Source organism: Melospiza melodia, chromosome 3 (genome assembly GCF_035770615.1).
Source record: "Melospiza melodia melodia isolate bMelMel2 chromosome 3, bMelMel2.pri, whole genome shotgun sequence".
Classification (NCBI taxonomy): Eukaryota; Metazoa; Chordata; class Aves; order Passeriformes; family Passerellidae; genus Melospiza; species Melospiza melodia.
In genome coordinates this window covers 53,286,018-53,311,247 of record NC_086196.1, presented here as the reverse complement: position 1 = coordinate 53,311,247, position 25,230 = coordinate 53,286,018, and the positions used below count along the sequence as shown (strand labels likewise).

The 25,230-nt window shown below is 41.7% G+C and overlaps 1 long non-coding RNA gene across 1 annotated transcript; it reads right to left on the bottom strand.

Annotated features, from left to right (window-relative positions):
* Positions 1–12,705: 12,705 nt before the first annotated feature.
* LOC134416759 (uncharacterized) lies at positions 12,706–18,115 on the bottom strand. Its single transcript, XR_010027368.1, has 4 exons — positions 18,068–18,115; positions 15,974–16,132; positions 14,460–14,554; positions 12,706–12,772 (listed from the first exon to the last, which is right to left on the bottom strand). It is a non-coding gene; the product is annotated as an uncharacterized LOC134416759 (long non-coding RNA).
* Between the last annotated feature and the right edge of the window lie 7,115 nt (positions 18,116–25,230).

The following is a 25,230-nucleotide window of genomic DNA, read 5'->3' as shown; positions in this document are numbered from 1 at the left end:
GGAATAATATTATTTATTGTCTTAAAATACAGAGGTGAAACTGAATTAATCTCAGGATTTTATCTACATTTCACACCTTGCTGTTTGTGCTGGCAGATGCTTATTACTGAATAAGGTGAAACAGATGATGAAATGAGTTGCAGGTTGCTTCAATTTCAGAAGGAAATATTTGAAATATCAGCACATATAATTATATAAATTGGGATGAGCTCTGGTGTGGGGAGAACAGCAAGCATGATGCACTGAAGGGTGCAGGTGCTTTGGATTGAAAGAGGAAAACTCTTTTGAGAATTGGTCCTTAGGGACTCATGAGATCCTGAAAAAACTCAGAAATTATTTCAAAAGAAGTCAGTAGAGCTGCAAGAAAGACACAAGACACTAGGAATGGGCCACTAAGAACTTACAAGAGCCAGTTTCCTTAGAGGAGCAGTACGTGTGAAGTAATGGCTGCTCTAAATTTGCTGGGTTTCTTGTTTACTGTGAGTTCACAGTGCTGATGATGAGTCTGTTCCTTAGCAGCAGCATACCTTGCTTGTTAGTTATTCCAGTGTTCCACAAAAAACCTGAAAAGGTTTGCTGTAGACAGAGTTAGATCTCAAGGAAGTGACTCTTCCTGCATTGACAATACTTAAAGTCCAACTTGTATGTTCACACCTGTCATTACCATCACAGGCCTTTCAAAGCACAATGGACTCTCCAGCACCATATTTATTATCATAAAAGCTTGATTGTGCAGAGGAAAACTTATCCCACAGAAAAAGCAATCAGGTTTCTCCCTACTATTTCCAAATAATTCCCTTTTTTATCTCTAAGTTGGAAGGAATGTTCTGAAGAACAACATGTGAGACCATCCCTTAAAATTATGGAAAAAGATAAAACATAACCACAAGAAATGGAACAAGGAAGAAAACATCTGCCTTGCCTGAGTTCAGCTGAATCCTGCTCACCTTTTGTGAGCAGTTACCTGAAATTATTTGCCCTGACTAGACAAGCAGATTTTGTTCCCTGGCAATATTCAGAGGACTTGGAAGAGAGGTAGCCAATGCCTGAAGGAAATAAACCCAAGCGAAATAAACTTTTTAGCCTCTCTTAACAACAGTCCTTTACAGGTTGCCTTTAATAGGCTTGCATTTCTAACATTCATATTTGATCTTCCTTTTTTGTATAATCTCTGCATGTAGGCTGAAGCAAGACTATGAGTGCCTGAAAAATACAGAGGTTAATTACAGCAGCGTGAAAGTAAAATAAGAGAGCTTGAGAATGTGACTGATAAGCAGTCAGATAATAGACTAACAAGCAGGATGTCTGTAGTCCATCAAAGGGCTAATGAAGGTCTCTATGTCCTCTGCTATTGCCTGAGGAGAATGTACAGATGGAAAATATCCATACCCAGAAATGGCGTGTAAGGATATACAATATGTAGCGGCTACATGGTGATATAAAGATTGGATTCAGTGAGCACTTAACCTATGGATAAAGTAATTATAAAGTGCACACTAGATGCTGATAACCAAATGGGACATGCTTGAAAGTAATGTTTACAGAGGAGGTGGTGCTTGGTTTCACCTGCCCCACTGAGCTGGGCTCACAGCCTGCAGTGCTGCATTGGATTCAGTGCCCCGGGAAGGAGGCACAGCAACACTGAGATGGACTGGTGCCTGGGGGTGGCTGTCTTGGGAGCAGGAAATTGGGCTGCTGCTCTTAGAGTTAATGGGGGCATCTGGCTCACATGCTCACGTGCAACCCCTCATGTGTCACAGTAATGCAGGAGGACCTTTGCTGATAACAGCTCTCTGAACATTGATGTCTCTGCTGTATTTTCAACCTCTGTTGGACTGGCTGACTTTTCTTAGTAAACATGCAAATTCTGACCCTTTGGGGTGACCTATTTCAGACAGGGAAATTGGGGAGCGAAGCACTTTGGCAGGCTCAGAAAACGCCAAGAAAACAAAAGAACAAACAAGAAAAAACCCATGACCAGAAAAGATTAATAAAAAAAGACATTTTGGCCATTTGGTCATAAATAGTACTGTTCAATAGCACAAGAAATCATGCAGGCTGCGGAGGGAGACATAAAACCACTGAATTATGTATTAATATGTCATATAAAAGGAAAAAGTACTAAAGAAATACTGTTGGAAAAATAAATAAAACCACCATTAAAAGTGAACATGTCCCATTTGGTCAGTTATGTCAAACATAAAACAACAGAAAGTGCCATTTGGAAGTTAACAACACTTTTAATTTTACTACTGACTTTTCCATTATAAACCATACAAAGGTGTGGTTAGACCATAGGCTGAGGAATTGATTTTATGTCCGTGCTCATCTAAATCAGCAGGCTTTCAAAATATGTATCTAGACCAGTATTTATCTGTATATAAGAGAAATAAGAAGAGAGGGAGAAAGGGTTGGAAAGCTGAGGTTGTGTGAGCTGGCCAATGCTAAAATGGAGCTGCTACCCTCTCAAAGGGACTGATTGGGTAAAAGGAGCCAGAGCTGATATCTGCTGGTGGTGGCCACAAGGCCAGTCCTCCCCAGACATTTGCTCTGCAGAGGTGGGATGTGTGAACACGTGGAAAAGCAATGTCCCGCTTGCAGCAGCCAGGCTGTCCAGCACATTGGAGACGCTGCTCAAAAGCACCTGGGAGAGCAACGTGGCCTTGTTCAGGTTTCAGCTTGAATTTCACTCTGTCCCTCAAATGCCTCTGGTTTTAATGTGAGATGACAGGTGCCATGGCAGGCCAACCTCGTGGAACCAGCTATGGAAGAATGATAGGATCTGGGGAAGGGACTGCCCACACCCACACAGCTGGCCTGCTCTGGCAGGGCACCAGGACTGCCCATTTGTCCATGGGGCTGGCTGTGAAGGGTATCCATGAGGTGCAGGCAGCTCAGGTGTGGACACTGCTTTGGGCCCTTTGGCCCCTGGGAGCCTTTCTGTGGAGAGCAGGGCCATGGCAAGCCTCCCTGAGAGGGTCCTTGTCTTGCACACACACCTCAGGAGGGATTACAATGAAAACAAAAATAGGGATGGAGAAAACATTTTGCTGGCAGAAAGTGCAGATGACATGGAAACTGCTGGGCCGCTGCTTCATTAGATACGCTGGCCTGGCAGAACTGCATTGCAGATATCCTCCCAGTGTGTTTGGAACAACAAAACCCCCTTTGGTCAGCTCCACTGCCTTGTGCTTGCTCTTCTCAGCCTGCCTGCCATGGTGCCAGTAACATCTCTGGTGGGAGAGGAGAGGAGAGGCTGGGAGCAGCGGCAGGGACAGTGGGGCTGGGCACAGTGCTCCAGCACCTGCCTGTTCCCCTTCCCCTGTGCTTTCTGCACTGGGGGAAGGCTCCAGACCAGCATCTGACAAGAGGCAGCCAGACCTGCCAAAGCTCATCCATCCTCCTGGGGCGTGGGGGTGCCTGCACAACGCCCCACAGCTCCATGGTGTCACCTCTGCAGAGGGAGGAGGGCCTGGCTGGGCTGCGGCTCCAGCCTGTGGGTTTTCAAAGACGGTGCTGAAGGGTCATTTTCATCAGAGCCATCTCCAACATCAAGAAAACATGGAGCTTTGGTTTTGTTTTGCTTCAATTTATAGTCCTGGGACAGTGTTACAGAGCATGAGAGAGGAAGAAAAAATAGGAGGCAAGTATGTAAATAATCACAATTAATCTGAAGGTCTAATGGCCTGACTGCCTGCCTTCTTGCTGTAATTTACCATATGCTCTAGTACTTGTGTGAGGTTCCCTGGCTCACGTGTTGTTAGTTTATGTAAGTGTGCACAGACCTTTGGCAAATTTGTATTTTTATTATGTAGAAGCTAGCATTTAGCTTTCTTGTTGAGGGTATGTTGTAGCATATGTTAGTGTTTATGTTGCAGGGAAAATGAATCTCTTGACTAGAAAATATCTTCTTCTACTATTCTAGTGATTTGTTATTTTGACCTTTTTTGTAATGATGTTTTGTCAATAGCAAAGCTGAGTGGGATGGACCAGGTAAAGGCTAGTCATTTGTGTGTGACACACATGGTATATCGTTTCTTCTGGGTTCTTGAGGGGATAATCACGTCCAGATATGATTCAGAAGGTCAACCTGAATTGCAGGGAAATGATTTCTCAGAAGCGGGTATGAAATAGGATGTAGTTTGGTTTCCCTTTTTTTTTCTTTCCCTCCCCCAGTTTAAGTTGGAAAAATGTATTACAGGGATGCTATGGCTTTTTTTTCTTAGTTTTCTGTGTATATATGTTACCCTCAGTGAATTTTTTTCAAGAGAATTTTATTTTTAGCTTTTTCATTGAAGAATCTTCAATATTTTCAGTGGGAAATATGTTTACATCATTGATATCTGTTTTCTCTAGGGCCAGTAAATAGGATCACACAATATGTTATTAATGGACCAAGGCCAATGTGACATGCTGTGATTTTCCACAATTAGTGAGAAAAAAAATTCCTTAATGCTAGCACAAGTTTGAAATGATACAAGATTTGGGGTCTTTTTTCCCCAAAAGCCTGTGTGAAAAATGAAAAAACTTCTCTGAGCTCCATGGTACCTGGATTTGGCATAAAGCTTAAGCCAGCTCTAATGGCTGGCATGCAGCCAAAGAAAGAAGGAAGTCCCTGCACTGGGCTTCTCTTGTGTCCTGAGACTGAAGTGTGTCCTCTGTAGTCCCACGAATGGAGAGAGTGGGCACAGCTTGGAATAACTCTCTGACACTGCTCCCATGTCTGGAAAAGACATCTGCATGCTAAAGGGGAGAGTGGGAGAGGTCTGCCTTTTGCCTTGGTTCTCACTGATTTTATTTTACATCATTCCCATGTGCTCTGACCCTTGGTTTGTTTTTGGAAACATCTCTCCTGTATTCACAGAGAAGTCTGATTTCATTATCTGCAGTCCTGTGATTTTGTTCAGGTCAGATTCAGTAATTATTGTCTATAAGTTAATAGCTGTGGGTTTTTATGACCTTATGTGATGTCTAAGGCAATGCATTTGAATTCATAATGAACAGTGATAAAAGGTACTTTTGCCTGTGTGACTATTTGCTTCTGCACTTGAAGCACCATGAGTATTGTTGCTTCTGAGTACCATGCTAACCAGACCACGAAAAAGTGGGGAAATCTTTTCAGTTCAGACATGAATTTTCCTTGATCTCCATATGCATATGGGAAACTTTCTCTTTATTTCCTGCCACCTAGCTTTGACTGCAACAGAGATGCGTGCATCTAAAGCTCTGCTCTCTGTCTTGAAAATAATGGAACATATTGTGATGAACATCCAAAATAATTACTACTACAAGGATCAAAAAGAAATGGTTCAAATATGCTTTTAAGCTTGATGTGACAGTATTTACAGAAATGAATGTTTCCTGAATCTCTACAAGTAATGTGTTTCAGAACTGCTGAACATAGTATGAAAAGACCCTGACACTTAATGATTTACAGCACCTCGGTGTTTCGGTGCAAGCTACAGCCCAATATCTACCAAGTACAGAACATGACCTGGGCAACAGGGAACCAAAACCTCATTTAGTTATACAGAAGCCTAAATTGAACAGTGATTGAAAAATCAACAGGATCTTGAAATGAGTCTTGTAGCCAGCTCAGCAGCAAGTGAAAGATTTTGGATGTGAAGAGTGTGTTTTTGACCAGGTTTAGACTGTGCTGAAGCTGAGACAGCTGGATTATGTCAGCTCCCACTCCAGGGAAGCCTGTGAGAAAAGACATGTCCATAAACTGGTAACTGTCCTTTTTTCCATTTTTAGCTGTTTTTTTGTTTTTTTTTTTTTTTTGTCTTTGGATGCATCAGAACATCAGGAGCAGGTTTTTGTTCCTTTCCAGAGTGTTTAATTGTAGCCATCCCTTCAGTGCTTTCTACTGTGATATCAGCAAACACAAATATTGCTTCCAAATGATTTTCCAAAAATGGCAAGAAAACAGAAAATTTGAGGTTCTCTGGCATAAAGCCATACATATGGATTCTCATTAGCTAATATTTTCTGGGTTTTGGTTTTCTTTCCCTTTAAGTGAAAATTTGTTAACCCAGTGAAAATAGGATGTCACGTACTTCCCTAACTGGCATGTAATGGAAATATTGACATGAACCCTGTGTTTGATGGGCAAAAATACGTGGGGGAAAGTGTCTGTACAACTGCAACAACTTCAACAACTTTTTTATGGTGCATGACTAGCTTTTATTCACGTTGTGAAAGCATGAGAGTAAACAGGAGGCTTGAATATTTTGCTGCAAGGGTTTTCCTACAGTTTTGCTTTTTCTTACTTAGATGCTTTCTAGCATGCAGCACAAAGAGGGATGCTTACCTGGGAAATGCTAGGTTGTTTTGTGAGTAAAATACTGAGGAAAAAGATCACATCTTCACTGTGCAAACTGCAATGTTCAGTCTCCAGTGTCTTTTAAGTACTTACCAGATGCTGCAAGGGAACAGCTATTAAGAATGCACATATTAATACAGCCTGCTCAGCCTGTTCTTCTTGGATATGTGTCAGCACATTCTGGGTGTATCCCCCAAATTGGAGCCACACACCTTCAAGCTGTCTTAATCAGGGCTTGAGGGATTGGCTCCTACCTTTGTTTTCTAGGAATGTCTTCTTGCGACATGGGGTCTTTGCAGGAGTGCTTTATAAGCTGAGATCATAGAAACATGGAGTTTTGTTTTCCTAACATCTGCCACTGAACATTCTCCATGACCAGCTTTCCTGCACAAAAAAAAATGGTGTCCTGCAGTACAAACCAATGCCTTCTGATCTCTCTGTGCTGCCTGAGATTTATCTCATCTTCTGTTTTCCCTTTTCTTCAAAGCTCTTGGAGGAAAACATTTCTTTATAATTTTGTTCCTCCCGGTCAGGGTCAATGCTGGTGCTGATAGTCCTGACTGAGCAATCTATTCTGAGACAGAGATGTAAACCCTACTCAAAAAAAAAAAAAAAAAAAAAAATATATATATATATATATAGGGCAAGGAGTTATAGCATATAATGGTTTTGTACATTGAAGCCACAATGGTTTCAATGTACAAAAATTCTGTGATCTTAAATAGAATTCACAAGCTGCACCTTGAATCCTTGATCCATGGCAGAGATACTTATCCTGTGTCTACACCACAGTAACTATGTTTTTTCAGAAAGCTATACTTGTTGACAGTTTATTCTATGCTTTCTAAGCACATATTGAAGAGGTTTTGGGTTGCTCTGAATAACCAGCCACATCAACAAACCAAACTGTTACACAGATCTCTACTTCTGTGGAAATATATCATGTGCTGGTACATCTGACCCACTAGGCATCATTTAATGCAGTTAAAATCTTCCCATATAAGATTTATTCTGTGCAGATTCCAACTTTGCAACACAATGCATTTCAATTGTAACATATTGTTCCTACTTAGTCTAGCAGTAAAACCATTGCACTGGCTGGAAACAGCTTTCTTTAACATCTTTAAACCAGAAACATCTGAAGTTGACAAAGTGTTTGTGGCATCTCTTGTTTCTTGCTATTTTTCTCGATAACTAGGCTCTGGGGAAAAATCTTCAAATCCTTAAACAAGCTGAAGAAAATAATTCCCTCTGATTTGCACTCCTCAGTGGAATCTCTTCACTGCTAGCTCCATACTTGGCAGTGGATGAGCCACACAGAGGGCATCAAGAACTGCTCTGTTTGCAGGAAGGGCACTCACTAGGGAAAAGGCTCTGTGGCTGCACTGGCTGGAGGAGGAATATTTGTCTCCCTGATGAAGCTTCATTGGCTTGAGCAAAGGTATATGTATATTTCCAGAAATATACATATACCTTCCAGCTTCCAGAAAAGCTTGGAAAGATGCCTGATCTGGGAAAAAAAAAAGAAAAAAAAAGAGCCTTCCAGATTTTGGTTTCTTCCCTTTCCAAGGGAAAAACTGAGGGATCCATATAGTTGATGCTTGACATTTTACACAGCAGTGTCAGGCACTAGCAGCTCTTCACTCCAAGAATAAGTGTAACAGCTATGATTTAGCACAACGTTGCTAAATGTTCCCATTTTACCTTTTTATGATCCATCTAAACATTCATACCAAATTTGCTACCACGAACTCTGAATATAATTTTGATTATGGGCCAGAGAAGTACAGCACATATAGCCTCTTGGAAACTTCTACTACAAAACACTTGCTTAACTCCTTACTGCATTTGTACTAATAGAAAAAATGAATCACAGTAATATTTTGCATCATGGTTGTACCTGGCAACCAAAGATCTTCAAGCATTTATGAAGTAACTAGATTTACTCTATATTTCTCCAGGTATCTGGTTTTTTCCAATTTGTATAAGATCACAGTGAGTAATCCCTTTTAGAGATTTGAGCTTTTATTCATTGTGACGAGTCCAGCCCAGCACTTCATTCACTTGTTAGGTGGGTCTTATCTAAAGAATTACTGCTGACCAATTTTTGATTTTATATCAATGTTGTTTTTTATGCTGATCATCTTTACTCAGTGCATGGCAAGACCCTGGAACAAGTTTCCTAGAGAAGTTTTGGATGCCCCATTTCCAAAATTGTTGAGGGCCAGGTTGGATGGGACCCTGAGAAACCTGATCTAGTGGGTGACATCCCTGTTGATGGTGGAGAAGTTGAAACTAGATGATCTTTAAGATCCCTTCCAATTTACCCATACTATGATTCTGTGAATATGTGCCCAAAAATTTACCTGAAAATTTAGGATACATCATGAAAAGGGAATGCAGAAAATGTGCACATTTTGGAGGCATTTGCATAACAAAAGTTACAAATTCCATGTTAAAAAACCTGAGAGCAAATCATGGTACTCCTTTGTTTTTCCTTATATCTTTTAATACCACAGAGCATCTTTGTGACAGAGAGCTGGAACTGTCTTCAAACTCTTGTCATTACATGATAGTTGCTCATCTGGTAGAACTTGAATGAGAACAGATGCATGCAAAAAATATAAGGAAAGGAAATGCATGCAAGGCAAGGTTTCCAAATGTTTCTGTGCACATCCAGGGCTAGTGATGTGTTAGGGGCTCTGCAGGCATTCTCCAGGCAACACTCCTGCTCTACCGCTGAGCTGATCCTCCAGCTCTCACTGCTGAAGAATTTTTTTTATGTTATTTCTCCCCTTTTTCATCTATGGAGAGGCACACTCAAAGGACATCATTAAAAACTCTGGAGCACTTGAACATTTCTGCAAAAGAAAAGATGGCAGTTAGTAACAATACCTCACGCAAACAGTCATATGTGTGTGTGTGCCCTTGACAGGTATCAGAAACCTCAGAAAGCCATTCATACAAATGCTTCTCATTTTTCCCAGAGGCAGAGAACATACTGGCAGTTTAGCTTTTACGAATTGCTTTAAGTTGGAAAGAGTCAATGGACCAAGCTGCATCGTGCTGTGGGTGGGTAAAGCTTCTGTGAAAGAAGCACTCACTCTCTTCATTGATTTTTTTCTTGCAGCATGAATTTGTTCCACTGTCCCTAGCTCATGAGACTCTTTTCCAGTCTCTCTCTCTCTCTCTTTCCTATTTATGTCTTAATTCACTGCTGTCATGATTTATACTAGCAATACAATGTGCAAGACATGAAAATCTATATATCTATCATACCCCTGTCTGAATGCTGGGATATGACATTTCAAAATTATTTTTTCCGTATACATTTATCATACATTTTTTTTTCAAAAGGAGACACTGTGAATTGAAACAGACTGAAGATGGCCCAACATCTCTGCTATCCTATTTCATGTACTCCATGTGGTTAATGGGGTAGAAATAGGGGCAGTGTTGTGGTTTAACCCCCCACTAGCCACTGGCTACCTCCTCCACCAGTGGGATCAGGGAGAGATTCAGAAGGATAAAAGGTACAGAACTTGTGGGTCAAGATGAAGGCAGTTTAATATGGGAAGCAAAAGCCATGCACACAAGCAAAGTAAAATAAGGAATTAATTCACTGCTTCCCATGGGCAGCCAGGTGTTCAGCCACTTACAGGAGAGCAGGGCCCCATCATGTGTAAGAGTGAGTTGGGAAGACAAATGCCATCACTCCAAATGTCCCCCCACTTCCTCCTTCTTTCCCCACTATACATGCTGAGCATGATGCCAAATGGTCGGGAATGTCCCTTTGGTCAGTTTGGGTCACCCGCCCTGGCTGTGCCTCCTCCCAGCCTCCCATTTACCCCCAACTTCCTCATCAGTGTGGCAGCAAAGCATAGAAGGCCTTGGGTCTGCATAAGCTGTGCTCAGCAATAACAAAAACATCTGTATTTTATCAATCAATTCAGCATGAATCCAAAACCTAGCCCTGTACTAGCCACTGTGAAGAAAATTAACTCTACCCCAGCTGAAAGCAGCACAAGGAAACACTGCTCTGTTGCAGTTCTATGCTCCTTTGGCCAATATTGTGGAGGTAAATATTTTATGATTCTTGCAGAGATTAAGGGAGGTACACGTAGCACGCTATCCATCAGTGGCAATTTGAGGTTTAGTGTCAACGCAAATTGTTCTTTAGGGAAGAGTAAGGATCTGTGCTGGCTTGTACCTGCAACTGACTGACTGATCTTTATCAGCCTTCTGACAGTCCCACAGGGACAACTAGTTGCAATTAGCTCATTTAATATTGATTAAGACTTTGGACAATTAATCAGAATTAATCAGGGTTCTGTGGTGTTTTAGAGTTCTGACAATATGTACGTAAGAGCCTGGGATTCCTGAGTGTGCAGAAGGAAGCATGACATGAATGCTGTCCAAGGAACTGCATGGAGTTTCATCTCTTGTGGAGATTTGAAAACATGTAGGAACTTTTTAAAGAAATATTTTGCTTCCTCTCCCTCATCATCACATCTCTATACAGTGTGACTCTGGGACAGGTTGAGCATAAATAACAAAACACACTGAGACAAACAGTTCTTCAAAATTTTTTTGCACCATCTTAGATCTTTCTTCTCTGGTCACACCTGCTAGCAAAGTCCTGCCTCCCAGAAGCTGTAAAGCACTGGAGCCTGAAATTAGGTGTTGGTCTTATTACTGAAGCCCTTGTGCTTTTTTCCATGCATCCACATATTGGTAGTTACACTTGTTCTTTGTAATTTAATTTTAGGCATAAGGTAATCTTGTTGGACTAAAAGCTTGTGTCTCTTTGTGTGTGTGTGTGTGTTTGGGTTTTTAATTTTTTTTTAATAAAACATGAGCTATACTGTCTAGAAGCTAGGCAAGAAAGTTGTAGTACAAGGACCAGATTTAAATTTGTTGTAAATCCTTTTATACTTTTAATGTGTGTTAAAAATGGTGAAAATTTTTGAATGGAAAACAAGCCTTTAATACAACTGGGATCTAGTTAGAAATAATTTTCACTTTTTTTTGTTTTAATTGTTTTCTATGTGGATCTCCTGAACACAGTAGATATCTAGATTTGGTTTCCTTAGGTGTTTGTGTGTTTTAGAAATCAAATGTTTTTCAAGTGTAAATTGATTTTTGAATTAGGAAAATAAGTCAACCCTTATATTTTAGATTGTCTCTTGCAAGACTTTGTAACTTACATTTTTCATGAAAGAAATCACTTGCTATTCTCCCCATTCCCAACTATTTTTTTACTAAGTTACGCTTGGATTGGAAATATTATGAAGAAATAATTTGTGATTTTGCAGGCAGTGTGATTGATAATTTAGAAAGAAAAAAAGTCAGACAACTGATTAATGCTCTAAAAATAAGATATAGCTAAATGCTAAATATCTCCTGGATTTGCATTAATTCTGTTTATATTAGATCTAAGCTTAGTACTAATTATATTAGCAGCAGTAAGTCTAAAATTCAAATATATAGTAATGTGGAGTAAGTCAATGACTTATCGGAACAAGAGTAATTAGGGGAGTAATTAATTGGACCATGCTTAAGGGTTTTTTTCAGTCAAGGTATTTAAACTAAATATACTGTTCTTTATCCCATCACAATGAATTGTTCACAAAATGTATATGCTACATTCTGCACTGACATATGGCTTCTACCTCATGCCACTAATAAAGTGGTTAATGTCCATAATTAATTAAATACTTTTGGTACACTATCCCCTCTAAGTCAATGAGTAGAACTGGATATAATTTGAAGATTCAGTGGTTTCTCCTCTGTGTTTGAATTTTCCTCTGAAGTAGGCAGAGATACCTGGATTAAGAGGCTGAAGTTTTGTTGAATGTCCTCCATTTTTTGCGTGAAAGTACCCTGACATGTAATTAGGAGTGAGGCATTTGTCAATTTTAAGGATTTTAAAATTATTGCCAAAGACGTGTTATTTGAGACTCATTTTGCCATAGGTCTTATTGTCTGAAAGATTTAAGAGTAACATTTTAAATGAGAGTCCTAAAAATATATTTAGATTAGATTTAATATGACAGTTATTTGTTCTGCTAACAAAGGCGCCATGGCCTATGAAAAACATTAATTGAGGATTAGCACAGATGTAGTAAATTTAGAAATCTTTGATGAAAACGTTGCAAAGCATCGTTTGTCATTTGTGATTACTGCAAATATACTAAGATCATTAATGTGACCATCTACTTATAAATCCAGCATATTTTGTTCAGTTCAGAACAGTATGCTTCTGAATATGGCCAGCCAAATCAATTGAGCTTTTTTATACAGTGTTTATATAGTGTTTAAATTGTGGCCGTTTCACAACTGTTTGTACATGCTCTTTCTGCAGACATACTGTCACTTACCTGGTCTGCAAATCGAATAGGTAACTGTGCACTGACTTGGAGATCAGGTATATCAAGTGATGCCTCCCTGCAAAACAAAAGTATCTCAAACCAGACATTTCAGTCTCTTCTGGAAGCCTCCAGTGAGAAGCTATTTGTATATTTGCACGTGCTTAGTGGGACTGTATTGCTCAACTGAAGCGGTTATATGCAGAAAGTTGCTACAACTTCCTTGCTCAGCCTGGAGAATCCCACTTCCCTGCCTCAGTGACATCCTCTGTCCTCTGCAGGGAGCACAATTAAACCTTGGGGGAGCTATCTGTGGTGTGTAGTTCATAATTTTTTATTAAGTATCTGCTGGGGACAGCCTGTGCTAATTGACAAGGTAAGGCCAAGTGGAACTGTTGGTGGTGTTCCACTTTGGACTCTGCTAAATTGATCCCCTGTGCTCCTGTTCTCATGTCTTTGGACAATGTGATTTATGATGCAACTTACTCAGGAGATGCTAAAAATTTTGATCTCTGAGGCTAATCAGTGAAGGATGCCTTGGCTTGAAGGCTGCTGAAAGGGATAAAAAGAAAAGAGAAAGAAAGAGGACTGATGACATCTCTTCCAAAAGATCTTTTCATGGAAGAATGGGAAATGGAAGGGGTGGGCCCAATGATTTTCTTCTTTTTGTGTATGTGCAACTGTTATCAGTTGATTGGCTTTTTTGAGAGATGACAGTCAGTATGAAGAAGGATCTGCTTTGCCAGCACCACAGTGTTCTGTTTCTCTTTTAGTATTTTAGGGAGATAAGAGAAGAGACTTCATGGGTACTCTGCTCTGTGTATCCAGCCAAACTTGTCCTCTGCTTTCTGCCTCAAATGAAGAGAAATGATCTTTGTCTCTGCTGGTCAGTTAATCCCTCAGTGACACCCTGTCCTATTATTCTCCTACTATTCCTGCCAATTTCAGGCTCACCAATTTTTTTTCTGATGACAGGAGAATTCCCTAGCGTGCTGCAAGGAACTGGACAGGCAGTACACATGGTCTTGCCTTGAGGGCTGTAATGCAGCCTTGTAGCAGAATCTAGTAAGGATGTATTATTATAAGTCCTTAGCATGTTTATTTCACTTTTGATTCATATTCCTTCCAATCTTTTGATATTTAGCCTTGGGGTAGATGTATCCAAGGATGCAACTTTACATTGAATTAATGGGTATCTCTTTGCTGGTTAAGAAGTTAACAAAAAAGGAGTAGGTGTCACTATTTTGCTTATGGTGGGAATTTGATGACGCACTGAACCAAGCACAACACGCTTCCAGAATCTTAACTAGTTTGATTGCACCATCGACACTGTTATTTCGACAGTCCCACTCTCAAGCATCTGGCATAATTGGAAGCAGCAGCCAGCAGGTATCAGATGTCAGTATGAATTGTCTCCTGCTGCGTGAGCACTGACTATGAAATTGATTTGCTGTCTTTTTTACACAGTTTTGTAATGAAAGTAATGTAAAGTCCCAAACAGACAAATTCTGGATTTGTGTACATACGGTTAAAATAGGCATATGACTGAAAATTAGAGAGGGGGAAATATATCAAGAGAAAAGCAGGATGGCACCATCAGGCTGTGCTTCCTCACAGGTGATTGTGGTGGCAGTCCCTGCTATGTTTCTGAGCTAAATCAATAGCTGAAAACCAATTTCTTTTGGGTACTCATATGGATCAAAAGCATAAAACATGAGAAAGAAGAACCCTTCAGTGAGTGAATTTTATCTCTCTACTTTACTCACCAATGTTAATAAGGCAAGCGAAAAAGGCTCTGGAAACCAAGTCTGCAACCTGGAGCAAATTTTTCTCTTATTTGTCATCAGGATGATCAAGGCCCCTAAGGTGAAAAAAATAAGTCTGAGCGAAGTCATTGGTAAATTTCTGTGGATTTACTATTGCCAGGATGTTGCCTTAGGGCACATCAGAAATAAACTATTATCAGTGGTTCAAGATGCTGTTGTGCAGAACAATTTCATGTGTATAAAGGTAATGTTTCAGTGGCTGGAAACTTGACTACCAATTTGAAGAACTATAAGAGAGGATTAGACCAGGTATAAAAGAGGTGCTATCATCCCAAGCCTTGAGAAAAGCCTTTGAGCAATCCTTAGGGATTGCTGACATCTAGATGATTGCAGTAGGAGCACAGGATGCTGGGCTTCACTGGCAAGAACTGGCGCCTTTTCATAAGCAGTTACAAGTGGCTGTGAAACAACCATGTTTATTGGTCTCTTCCTCAGCTTTATGCAATACTTGGCTTTGAAACCAGAAGGCTTAATCAGCTCCTACTGTAATCAAATTATTCAAGATTTTTCAAAGAAAGAATTGCAGCAAATTCCTGTCCTAAGAAGTCAAGGTCAAAAGCCTATTTAGAAAAATCAGCTTGAGTGTTGATTACTGAATGTGGCTGCATTTTAGACAAGCACAATGGAGAAAAACACTCCCAACATCTGGTTCAATGAGGCCCAAGACCAGTGTTTAATTGTGTTTTTGCTCTGACACCCAGTTGCATAGCAATAAGGGGGAGCATATGATACAATAATCTATATATAGGATAGGTGGAGCTGAACCTTTGACTTGAGGCCAGCTAGTCTGGTATTCCAATCTTGGTGCTGACATGAAGGCAGCCAGTAACCTTAGGCGGTTTGCTTGAAGTTCTTCCTGAATTTCAGACCCTCTGTTGATGAAAGGACCGGTCTGTAACATAACATGATCCAGCAGGCAATTTCATACACAACCAGGGCATGGGTGCCCAGAAAAACTTTCTGCCCATTCAGGACAGGCACAAGATAATTTACAGGCTGCTCGACTCAGAGAACAGTCTTCCCACAGAAGTGAAAATATACTGCAGACTTCTTCCCTGCAGAGGGAAACCACCCTGCTGTGAGTCTGACCACAGGAAAGATGGAGGACAGCCACTTGAGCAGCTAGTCCTCTTCTTTCTCCCCCACAAGGCACAAGCAATGGTGCTATGGCTCATCGTGATGCCTGGACTGCTTCCTTTCCCCAGCCACCTCCTGCTCTAGGTGGCACCTTGTTTTCTCTATTTCTGAGCCTATGAAATAGAAGTGGATTTCAACAGCAAGAAGACTATCAGATGACAGATCCTTTTCCACACAACCAGAATTTCTGTCAGATTTTAAACCTATGCTTTGACTACAAAGATGAGTTGCAATTCCACCTGCAAGAGGGTGGTATTATATGGATGATCTCTGCAGCTCACTCCCCAGAGGGATGTGGTAGAAAGAAATCCTCCCACCTCTGTGTTGGAGCACTGCATAGGCTTGCTCAAACAGATGTTGCTGACTCAGCCAGACAAATTTGCTGTAATATTCTTCTCCTTATTTTCTTGGGAAGATTTCCTAAGTTGTGCAGGTCTTCAACAGTAAGGAGGAGGAAGAGGAGTCTATTCTTCTTACTGCAACAGAGAAAAATTGTATGTTTTACCAGAGAAAAACTTGTGTGTCATACTAGAGAAGCTGTTGCCTTATTACTCTGTCTTCATTGAAATTAGAAGTACAGAGACCCAAAACCATTTCTGTTTCTTAGCTAAGGAAGATAATTTATTTAAAGGGTTCTGTTATCAGAATCAAAATTTTTCATGGTGATGCACTCATTGGTAAAGAAAAGAATTCCTGCAAGAAAAATACAAACCTGGATAAATTGAACTGCAGTCTTACAGCAATACATTTTATAATGCATTTAACAGACTCTTCCAAACTGCGTTCTTGCAGTGTTTCCTTCCCTTCATTGTTGTGCTGTGAAGGCAAATGAGTGGTAATGCTGGACATTGTGGTTTCTGAGACCCTGCTCCCACTACTCTGCACAGCACATGGCTGTCATTTAACAGTGACTATTCCTACTTTCCAATGTTCTCAGACCTTTATGAGGATTCAATAACCTGTGTTTTTCAACAGTGGTTGAGTAGCTAAATCCAGTATGGTCAGTGAAGTCCCTTCTAGAAGTGGCCTTTCCTCACTTCTTTCAGGTGACTGTTCAACTTTAGCTTTTTTCTTCAGTTTCTTTCTCTTAAAAGGAATAGGCTAGTTCAGACCTCCTCCTGAATTATCTTTAAGAGAAATTTCAGGGGGATTAGTGTTAGCAGCATGGTTAAAATCCTGGCTGCTGCTTGTTGGAAATGTAGTCTGCAGCTATTGTTTTAGAAGCAGTAAAACTTTTGGAACTGCGTGCCTTTTTTTGAATGTTTTACTGTTTCTTTTATAGCAAGTGTTACAGCATATATGATGTCAAATTCCTCTTAAGAGAACTTGATTTTTAGAGACATGAATATGGCACAGAGGGACATGAGAACCGGCTGTTGACTCAGTCTCTCAGTGCCCTTTTGTTTGTGCCTGTGACCTGGTCACATAGTACAAAGAGTTTCCTGCTGAACTACATGCAGCTGCCTGGCTGAAAAGCATGTGAGAGCTTTATTTGTCCTGCCTGCAGCCCCAGATCTTCTTGGAACAGGCTTTCAAATCCTTCTCAATCTGGAGGTGGGTGATATCACTCTGCAGCCTTCCAAAGGATCCTGTCCTCTCTGGAATACACCATCAAGGATCTGCAGGGCATTAAAGCCTGCAATAGCCTACCACCTATTTTTGTCAAGGACAGCAAATGTAAGTGGCAAACATAAACTGAGGCTTGACTGGTTCATATCCTTTTTTATAAAATTATTTTAACAGATTTACACACTCCCATACTCCCCCCTGCCACCACCCCTTGGAATTCCTTATGCTGTTATGAAAACTACTCACGCCTGCTTTTCCCTTTTCCCATTTTTTGGTGATAGGAGAGACCTACAGATCTGTATTGATCCATCTGTTTCCTCAGATGGCTGCACCCCATTGCACCCCACCTGCAGCATGGTAGGCATGCAGCCCAGGGGGAGCCAGAAATGTTTGGGTCGTGCCATGGCCTGCGTGTTCTGGGGCACTGGCAGGCTGGTCGGCAGTTTTAACTACAAGCAAAAATGCACCTTGCTCTGGCACAAGCCCAGGTGCCCAAAGGGCAGTGGTTATTGCTTGGATGGCACAGGTGCTTTGCTGCATATCCTGAGGTACCTCTGTACCACTGGGTGTCTGACCATACTTCCTGAGGCCCAGACACCCTGACAGCTGAGCAGAGTCACACTCCTTGGTACAGAGTATCACTGTATGTCCCAGAATGATAGGGGGGCTACGGATATAGACAGAAGAAAACATAAACACCCCACCAAATCATAAAAACAATCTACATGCTTCTCAGCAGCCTTAACTGAAAGAATACACTTATCTAGTACATCCCATTGTTTTGCTTTATCTTAGGTGGGAGCCTGGTTTTGCATCTCACATTCTCCTGAAGTCAACCATACCTCCCTTTACTGTCTCCTGATGCATGGAGCAACACTCTTCCACCTCTCACATCTTTGGGTTTCTTACATCCCCATTTCAACACCAGCTAGTGGTCACATGAGAATGCAATATTAGGAAATGATTTGGTATATTTTTAGCAGGGCTCAGGCTGAAATAGCAATGAGAATGGAGGAGTGCCAGTCACACATGACCAACCAGCTGTCTATGGCCCACATTTTGGAAATCACTGATTCAAGTAGTTGGCAATAGGTTATGGAAAGTTTCTCTTTTAGATTGCTAGTTCAAGTTGACCCCAAACTATTCAAGGTAGGAAGGTCATCTTGGATGTACACAACTTTATGGAGGGTCAGTAGCCTTCATGCAGTTTCTCTGCCTTTTAATGCAAGAGAACTATTTCAATTGGAAGTGAAATTTGTGACTTAGCTACAGGGGCTGCTGAAACATAGGTATGACTGGAATGGAGAGGCTGTCTGGCTGCAATGTGCTTCTTTCCTACTCTTTGGCACTTGGTCACACTGTGATAAGTGCCAAGCTCTTCTCTACTGTGTAGAGAGAGGGGGAACCATCTAGCAGGTCTAGCTCCATAAATTGTGATGTGACAGCCATTTAACAAAAACCTCCGCATTAAAAATGTGAATCTTCTTCCTTTTCCAACCTCTGTCATGCATATCTATTGGCTAGCACTTCTAGTTTACCTCCTTTCCTGTCTTCTTAATCCATGATATTTTAGGAGCCAATAAGTCCTTGTCAGCTGGTACCTATTGCTATATATGCATCAAAGGCAGCTGCCTGTTGGGGTTCTGCATGCTTCTGGGGTTAACTATACATATTGAGTAGATCTTGCATTCCCTGTATGTCACCCATCTGTGAAATTCCCTGCACCAATTTCAACCAGGCTTGCTTTCTTACATTCCCTCCTTGCCAGCCTAGCAACCTGCTCTAGTCTGTTTCCTGTCCCAACAAAGAAAAGGGGACTATGTCTTTAATGTAAGTTGCCTGACCTCTTATGGTTTTCAGCTCCATTTCTCTTGCTGACTCTCAGACCATTACTGAGCATAGTAGAAAGTGAGATTAGGACTCTCTCAGGCCTCAGCACATGCACAGGGTTGAGTGAAGAATGACTTCTATGCGCTAACCACCCCCAAATCCTGAGACTGATAATCAGCCACGTCTGCTTAGGAGAACAAGATCCTATTCCCCACACAATATGGGGAAGCAACCAGAGAATCCTAGTGGGTACTCTGCTAGGGCAGCTCTATCCCATTGGGAGATTTGATCTTCCTTGTAGGTCTGAAGCCTTTGCCAAGCTCCCTGCTCTGCATTGTCTGCCAAGGAGGTGACAGGTACCATGCACCGGCTGTGATGGACGTAGTGGAACTGAGTGCTAGGTGTTTTGATTGGACCCACTTTGACTCCAGAGAAAAGCCCCCCAAAACAATCTTTCAACCGCCAGTGAGGCTGTTTATTTTAGTTTTTAAGGAATGCATTTTGTAAATCACTCAGGTGATGGCAAGTTTATGTATTTGTATGGCAAATTTATGTTGTGCTATTAGTATCAAGGAAATCCAATTGAGTGTGTAGATTTCAGACTCCTGACCTCTAAGCAGAATGCATTTTTTTGAAGGGGTGTGAAATTACCTGTTCATCTCCATGAGCTGTAAGCTCTGGTGAATGAAAATGTCCTCTGTACAGACACAGGAGATGTGAGGGAACTGCCATTCATCTGAGTCAGTGGTCCCTCCCTTCCTAACCCCTTGTCAGTGCCTGTGATACTGTGATAAGCACTGACCCAGTACATTTCCAGTCTTGCACTTTGTGCTTTTCAGAAGGTACCAGGAAGGTGGAAAAGGCTGCCCTATTGCTGGCTCCCATAAAGAATGGCAGTCACCATTCTCTGGAGATGAGTCTCAGGGCAAGGGTGCCCAGATCTCATTGAGGACAAAGAGGAGGCAGGGAGGAAACTGTTTACTTGCCTTGGACCTTGTTAGGACTGGGAGCATGTCTGTGTTACTCCAAGTCTTGTCCCTTTTCTCCTCCTCTACCACTCCTTTACTACTCTCCCAGACTTCCCCTGCCTTCCTACACAGATCCAAACCTCTCCCCCACCCCTGCCAAACATGCTATTTATTTAGCTTCAGTGCAGTCTGAGCTTTCTGCTCTGCTGGTTTGATGTCTATCAAACTGCAGACTCCTTTGACAGGGGCAGACCATGACAACATGCTTTGCTCCTCTTCCTGTTTTTTCCATGCTTTCTGCCGGTGGTCAGGTTTGAACTGACATTGGCTGGTTGTAGGTCGGGTTCAAAAGCATCAAGCACTGTCTGAACATCCCCTCGAGCTATCAGCTCATGTGAAAACGAGTAGTCTAGGAAACCTCTGTGACTGCACAGAATAACCCACTTTATGATTCAGCTCCCAGGGTTGGAAGACTTCTCATTTAATATGGGGTTTCCCATATTTTAGCTTGAAATCCTGCATCCTATGGTAAAGGACAGATGTAATAACTTCCCTGGTCTTTTTTTTTAATATAAATCATGTCTATTTTTAGCCTGAAATATGGAAAATAGTCCCACCTTACCCTTTTTCTCACAGTTTTCTTGGTTGTCTGAAAGCTGCTACCTTGCCCTGCAAGTAGAAGTGGTTATAAGGTGGCAAGAGGGAAGTGTGTGTACATGAAAGATAAATGGAGAACAGCACAGAGAAGTGCTGTGGCAGTGCAGTGGGAACATCCCATATTTTTAAAATGTCGATTTTAAGAATAGATTCCTATTTTATTTCTCAAAAATTAATGGACGCCGCAGAGCATCTTGTGAATGTCTGGAGTGATTAAGACCAAAATGCAGAGGGAGAGACAAGAGCTATAGCTACAGTGTGTAGCCAGTGAAACTGGCTCCCTGCTCTCCCCAGTTTACAATCTTAGGAGCCACTTACATAAATGTTCCCAAATCTGGTGCACACAGCCTACACTGTTGCCCACAGAGTTCCTAACCTTTGTGAGCATGAGGATTTTAAAGCCTTTGTAGAACTGAATATTTAAACAAAGAAGAGCTTCTCTGCTGCAATTGTGGGGGAAAGATTGTTCTGCTTGAGTCAGGGCACGCATCTTTAGCCTGTTTAATTCAGCATCAGCTTGAATGAGACTCTGCTAATTGATAGCTCCTTGTTTTTTTTTTTTTTTTTAATAGAACTTGTGGAGTAAATGGAAATGATGGTCAGTGGCTTAGAATTCATAATACTCGGCTCCTGGGTATTTTCAGTAGGCAGCACTCATAAGCCATCACTTGATGAATATGGCCTGAAGTGATGCAGGCAACTTATTGTAATTTTTTGCTGTGCTCTGTTTGGATTTATTTCCTAGTCAGTCAGGTGGGACACCCTGTAGACTAAGACTTAGGACATGCATTTTGAATCTGCAGACTAGTACTTAAGCTGAAATAGGAATTCTTTATGTTTCAGAGAAGAAACGGTCTAAATTGCCAGAAATAACCATAATAACAAACTGCTTGTTTCCTGAGTCAGGCACATAGTGCAAACAGCTTTAGTCTCAGTGCACCGTGTTTTTTAATGAAAATAACAGGCGTGGGAAACTGTCCAAGAAGAGTTTGTTCCCTTGGCTTGCCTGATATATTTTTTTAAATGCTCTGCTACTATAAAGAAAATATAATTACAGAACCATTTAAAAGTGTGTGTCTTCTGAAGAGGAAAGTGGATAAAGTTGTCTGTAAACATGGAGGTATAAACAGCACTTAGGCAAACCGAAAAAGCATGTGGATGCTGAAATTTCTGTTTGCTGGGATGCTTTTGGGTGACTCTCATACTTTTGTTAAACCTGATATACAGAATAGGACTTTCCCACTGACCAGTCCCTCCCTTGCTTGTGTGTCTCTTTCAGATATCCTCCTCCTGCATTCTCCTTCATCCTGTCATTTGCTTCACAAGGAATTTTCAGGGTGCTCTGTTTAGATCAGCAGCTTGGGTGGGTTTGGGAGAAGTCTGCCAGCCTTCTGTAGAAGAGCTCACATCAGACGCTTTCATTCCATTTCTCTCTTCAAAGTCCCCACCTTACAAGAAAGTTCTCTTTGACTCTGTGCCTCTCCTTTTTTTCCAGGACCTTCTGCTTCCCTGTTTCATATTTCACACAGATTATGAGACTTCCTTCTTTGAACCACCAAAATGTCTATAGTGGTCTTCTTAGAAAGGCTTGTGAGGACACTAATAAAGTGCAGGTATAACTATTCAGGCCTTAGTCTCTGCTGGCGAATGTACAGCCTGAAATTGTGGCAGCAATGATGGAGACGTGAGCAGTAAAGCAAAGGTGTGATTTCAGATGTGTTTACCACTGTGGGGTAAGCTGTGTGTCAAAGCACCACTCAATCCCAGCAGAATCAGGGCAGACCTACTTGCATTCCCTAAGCAGCCTCAGGCTTGCTCAGTGTGCACTTCGTTATGAGGAGATTTTGACTTCACTTGGTTTCTGCCAGCTTGAGACAGGAGTTTTTACTTGCCCTGTGGCAGACTGTAGCAAACAGTAAGTCTGATTCCCCATGAACATGAGTTTGTGCCAGGCAAACACATACCACAGGCTCTCATGACAAAAGTGGTGGCTCATGTTGACTGAGAGCGAGGGAGGGAGGAAGCCCAGGAATGAGCCCTCCTGTCAGCCGTCCTGTCAATTGTGATCGGTCAGCTGCTGCTTATGATGAAACCAGTCTTTGGGAGATTTCATTCTGCATGGCTGGCCAGCTGGTATGTGTTTCTGTCTGGGGTCTGACAGCCCTGGCCCTCATTTCAGGAGGGAGGGCCCTCCTCAAATGTTTGTTCTGTATCAGGCTTCAAATAGTTTGACATCTGTTGGTTTGTGTTGCCTGCTCGACCGTTTGTTGCACTAGTGAGCTTCCTTCTCATCACAGCTCCTAAACAGTCTGCTCCCCTGAACAGTTTCTGCTCTAAAAAGTTAAAGTAGGTGTGTGTTGGCAGTAAACACCTGAACCTGCTCTGGTTGGAGAGGTGAGGGTATCTGCACACAGGAGATTGAAACCAGCTACAAGGCTTTTCTTCTGATTAACTGTTTGGTCACACTACAATTTCTTACCACCAGGGCATGTTAGTGATGAAAACTACAAGTTGTGTAATCCATACTTCCACCGCTTTGCAGACAGCAGAGCTGATGGACAGAAAAGACTGGTAGTGATTAGATCTGCAGCAGTGATTCACAGCCCAGGATTATAGTTTCTGCAATTTGCTTGAATTTGTACAACCCAAATATCAGATAACATTACAATTTACATTTTCCATGGAATGCCGTCTCAAGAACGTATTGATTTATACTGCATCAGATTACTCAGGGGTTGGAGAAAGCCAAAAGGAAAATTTGACTTTTTTCCTGCTGACATTTGAAAAACAGGATTACACATCTTCACACCTAGCCCTGTAACCTTCAGCAACCAGCCTTGGAAAGTTGCTTAAGAATTACAATTTTTTAAGCTTTCCTCATACAGTTAAGAACTCTCTTCAAATCCCTTGAAGGCAAGGATTAGTCTTTTCCTGCCACCTTTGCCGCAAGCACTATGCGGAGTGAGGTGGGGGAAGAGATAGAAAATTCACCCTTTGGGTTCAGCATCACCATGTCTGCTTCAGATGGATCCAGGTTTGCTCATTTCTGTCCCTGGGCTCCTGGATGACCAAAACTGACTAGAAAAACTGCAGTCTTTAGTGTCAGTGAGCTGCCTGGAGAAGTGAGGATACTGCTCACAGGGGGTTTCTGAGATTTGGGTGTGATCAGTCATGCTTTGCCCTCCCTACTGGTACTATCTGTTGTAGTACTTGGTCTGTGCCACATTGATGGGAAAGTGGTTCTGCCAATTGCACAGCCTGCTGCTCCCACGCCCTCAGTGGTACTCAGTGTGGTTAATGCTACAGAAACTAGACTTTCAGTGTTTGATTTTTCTAATGATTTTTATTCAGTATTCATTTGCCCTTACTCTCAAATGAAACAGTAAACTGAGCCATTAAAAACCCTAATGTTAAGGCACCTGCTTGAATGTATCCAATTTTCAGAGGAACTGAGCCTCTGTGTTCCCCAAGAAATGCAGTTTTGAAGCAGTGAAGTCCCTGGGCAACACCAGTGCTCAGTAACTCCCCAAAATCAGGTCACTCTTGGTTGTATGCCTAGTTTAGTCATCGGATTTTGGCCTCGAATCTAACATGTGTGTGGAGATGAGTGGGGAGGGGGAAGCTGAGATATATTTTTTTTTAAACTTCTCATCTGCTTTGCTTGGAAGCTACAGACTGCTCTTTGTAAGCGTGCAGCTGTGGCTAGTCCATCACACAGAATTTTATTTTAGGATGAGACAAGCACAGAGTCAACGTCGCTCCTATTGTTACTTGTCTGTCACCCTATGTTAGCAGAATTCAATGCACGCAGTGTTCACCAAGGAGATGTGGCATTAGAGATGCATATGCAGATGAAGGCTCTCCAGATGTGTTGCACTGAAAAGTTCAGGGCCTGGAGCACGCAGCAGTTACTTTTTCTCTCCTTGGAATCTGTATAATTCGATGAGGCACCACAGACTCGATAATCTCAAAAGAAGTAATAGCCTTTGCCACAGCAGGTCACTCTCTGATGCAATGGGAGGAGACATCTTTGCAGTGCTGCGCCAGGAGTTATGCAATCTAAAATGTCAACTTGAAACATGTCCAAGCAGTACTCAAGAAATAGCTGCAGCACTGAACGCTCAGGTGCTAGAGATGCTTGAGTACTTGGAGAGTGTGGAAGCTCAGCAAAATTACTTTTGTTGTGCCTGAGAAAACAATGTCACTTGAAGAAATTGAGCTATTGAGAGATTCAATTTGCAAGGAAGGAGATGGAAATTACCTAATTGTTTCAATGTACTAGAAGAGGAATCTATTTCTTGGTAGAGAGAACTCTTTTCTTCTTGTAATTGTGTTGTTAAGTCCCAAATCTCTCTTCAAGGAGGGATGCCATGGGTCTGTCTGGGATCAGGGAACTTTCTGCTCACTTCCCAATGTCATTGTAGGGTACATAGGCCACCTTTCAAGAAGGATGTTGATGTGTGGGTTCTTGCAGCATTAATCTCGTCTCCTATCTTGCTTCCCAGTTTCACCTCCTTAGCATACTCCATTTCAAGAACCAAGTGTTGGAA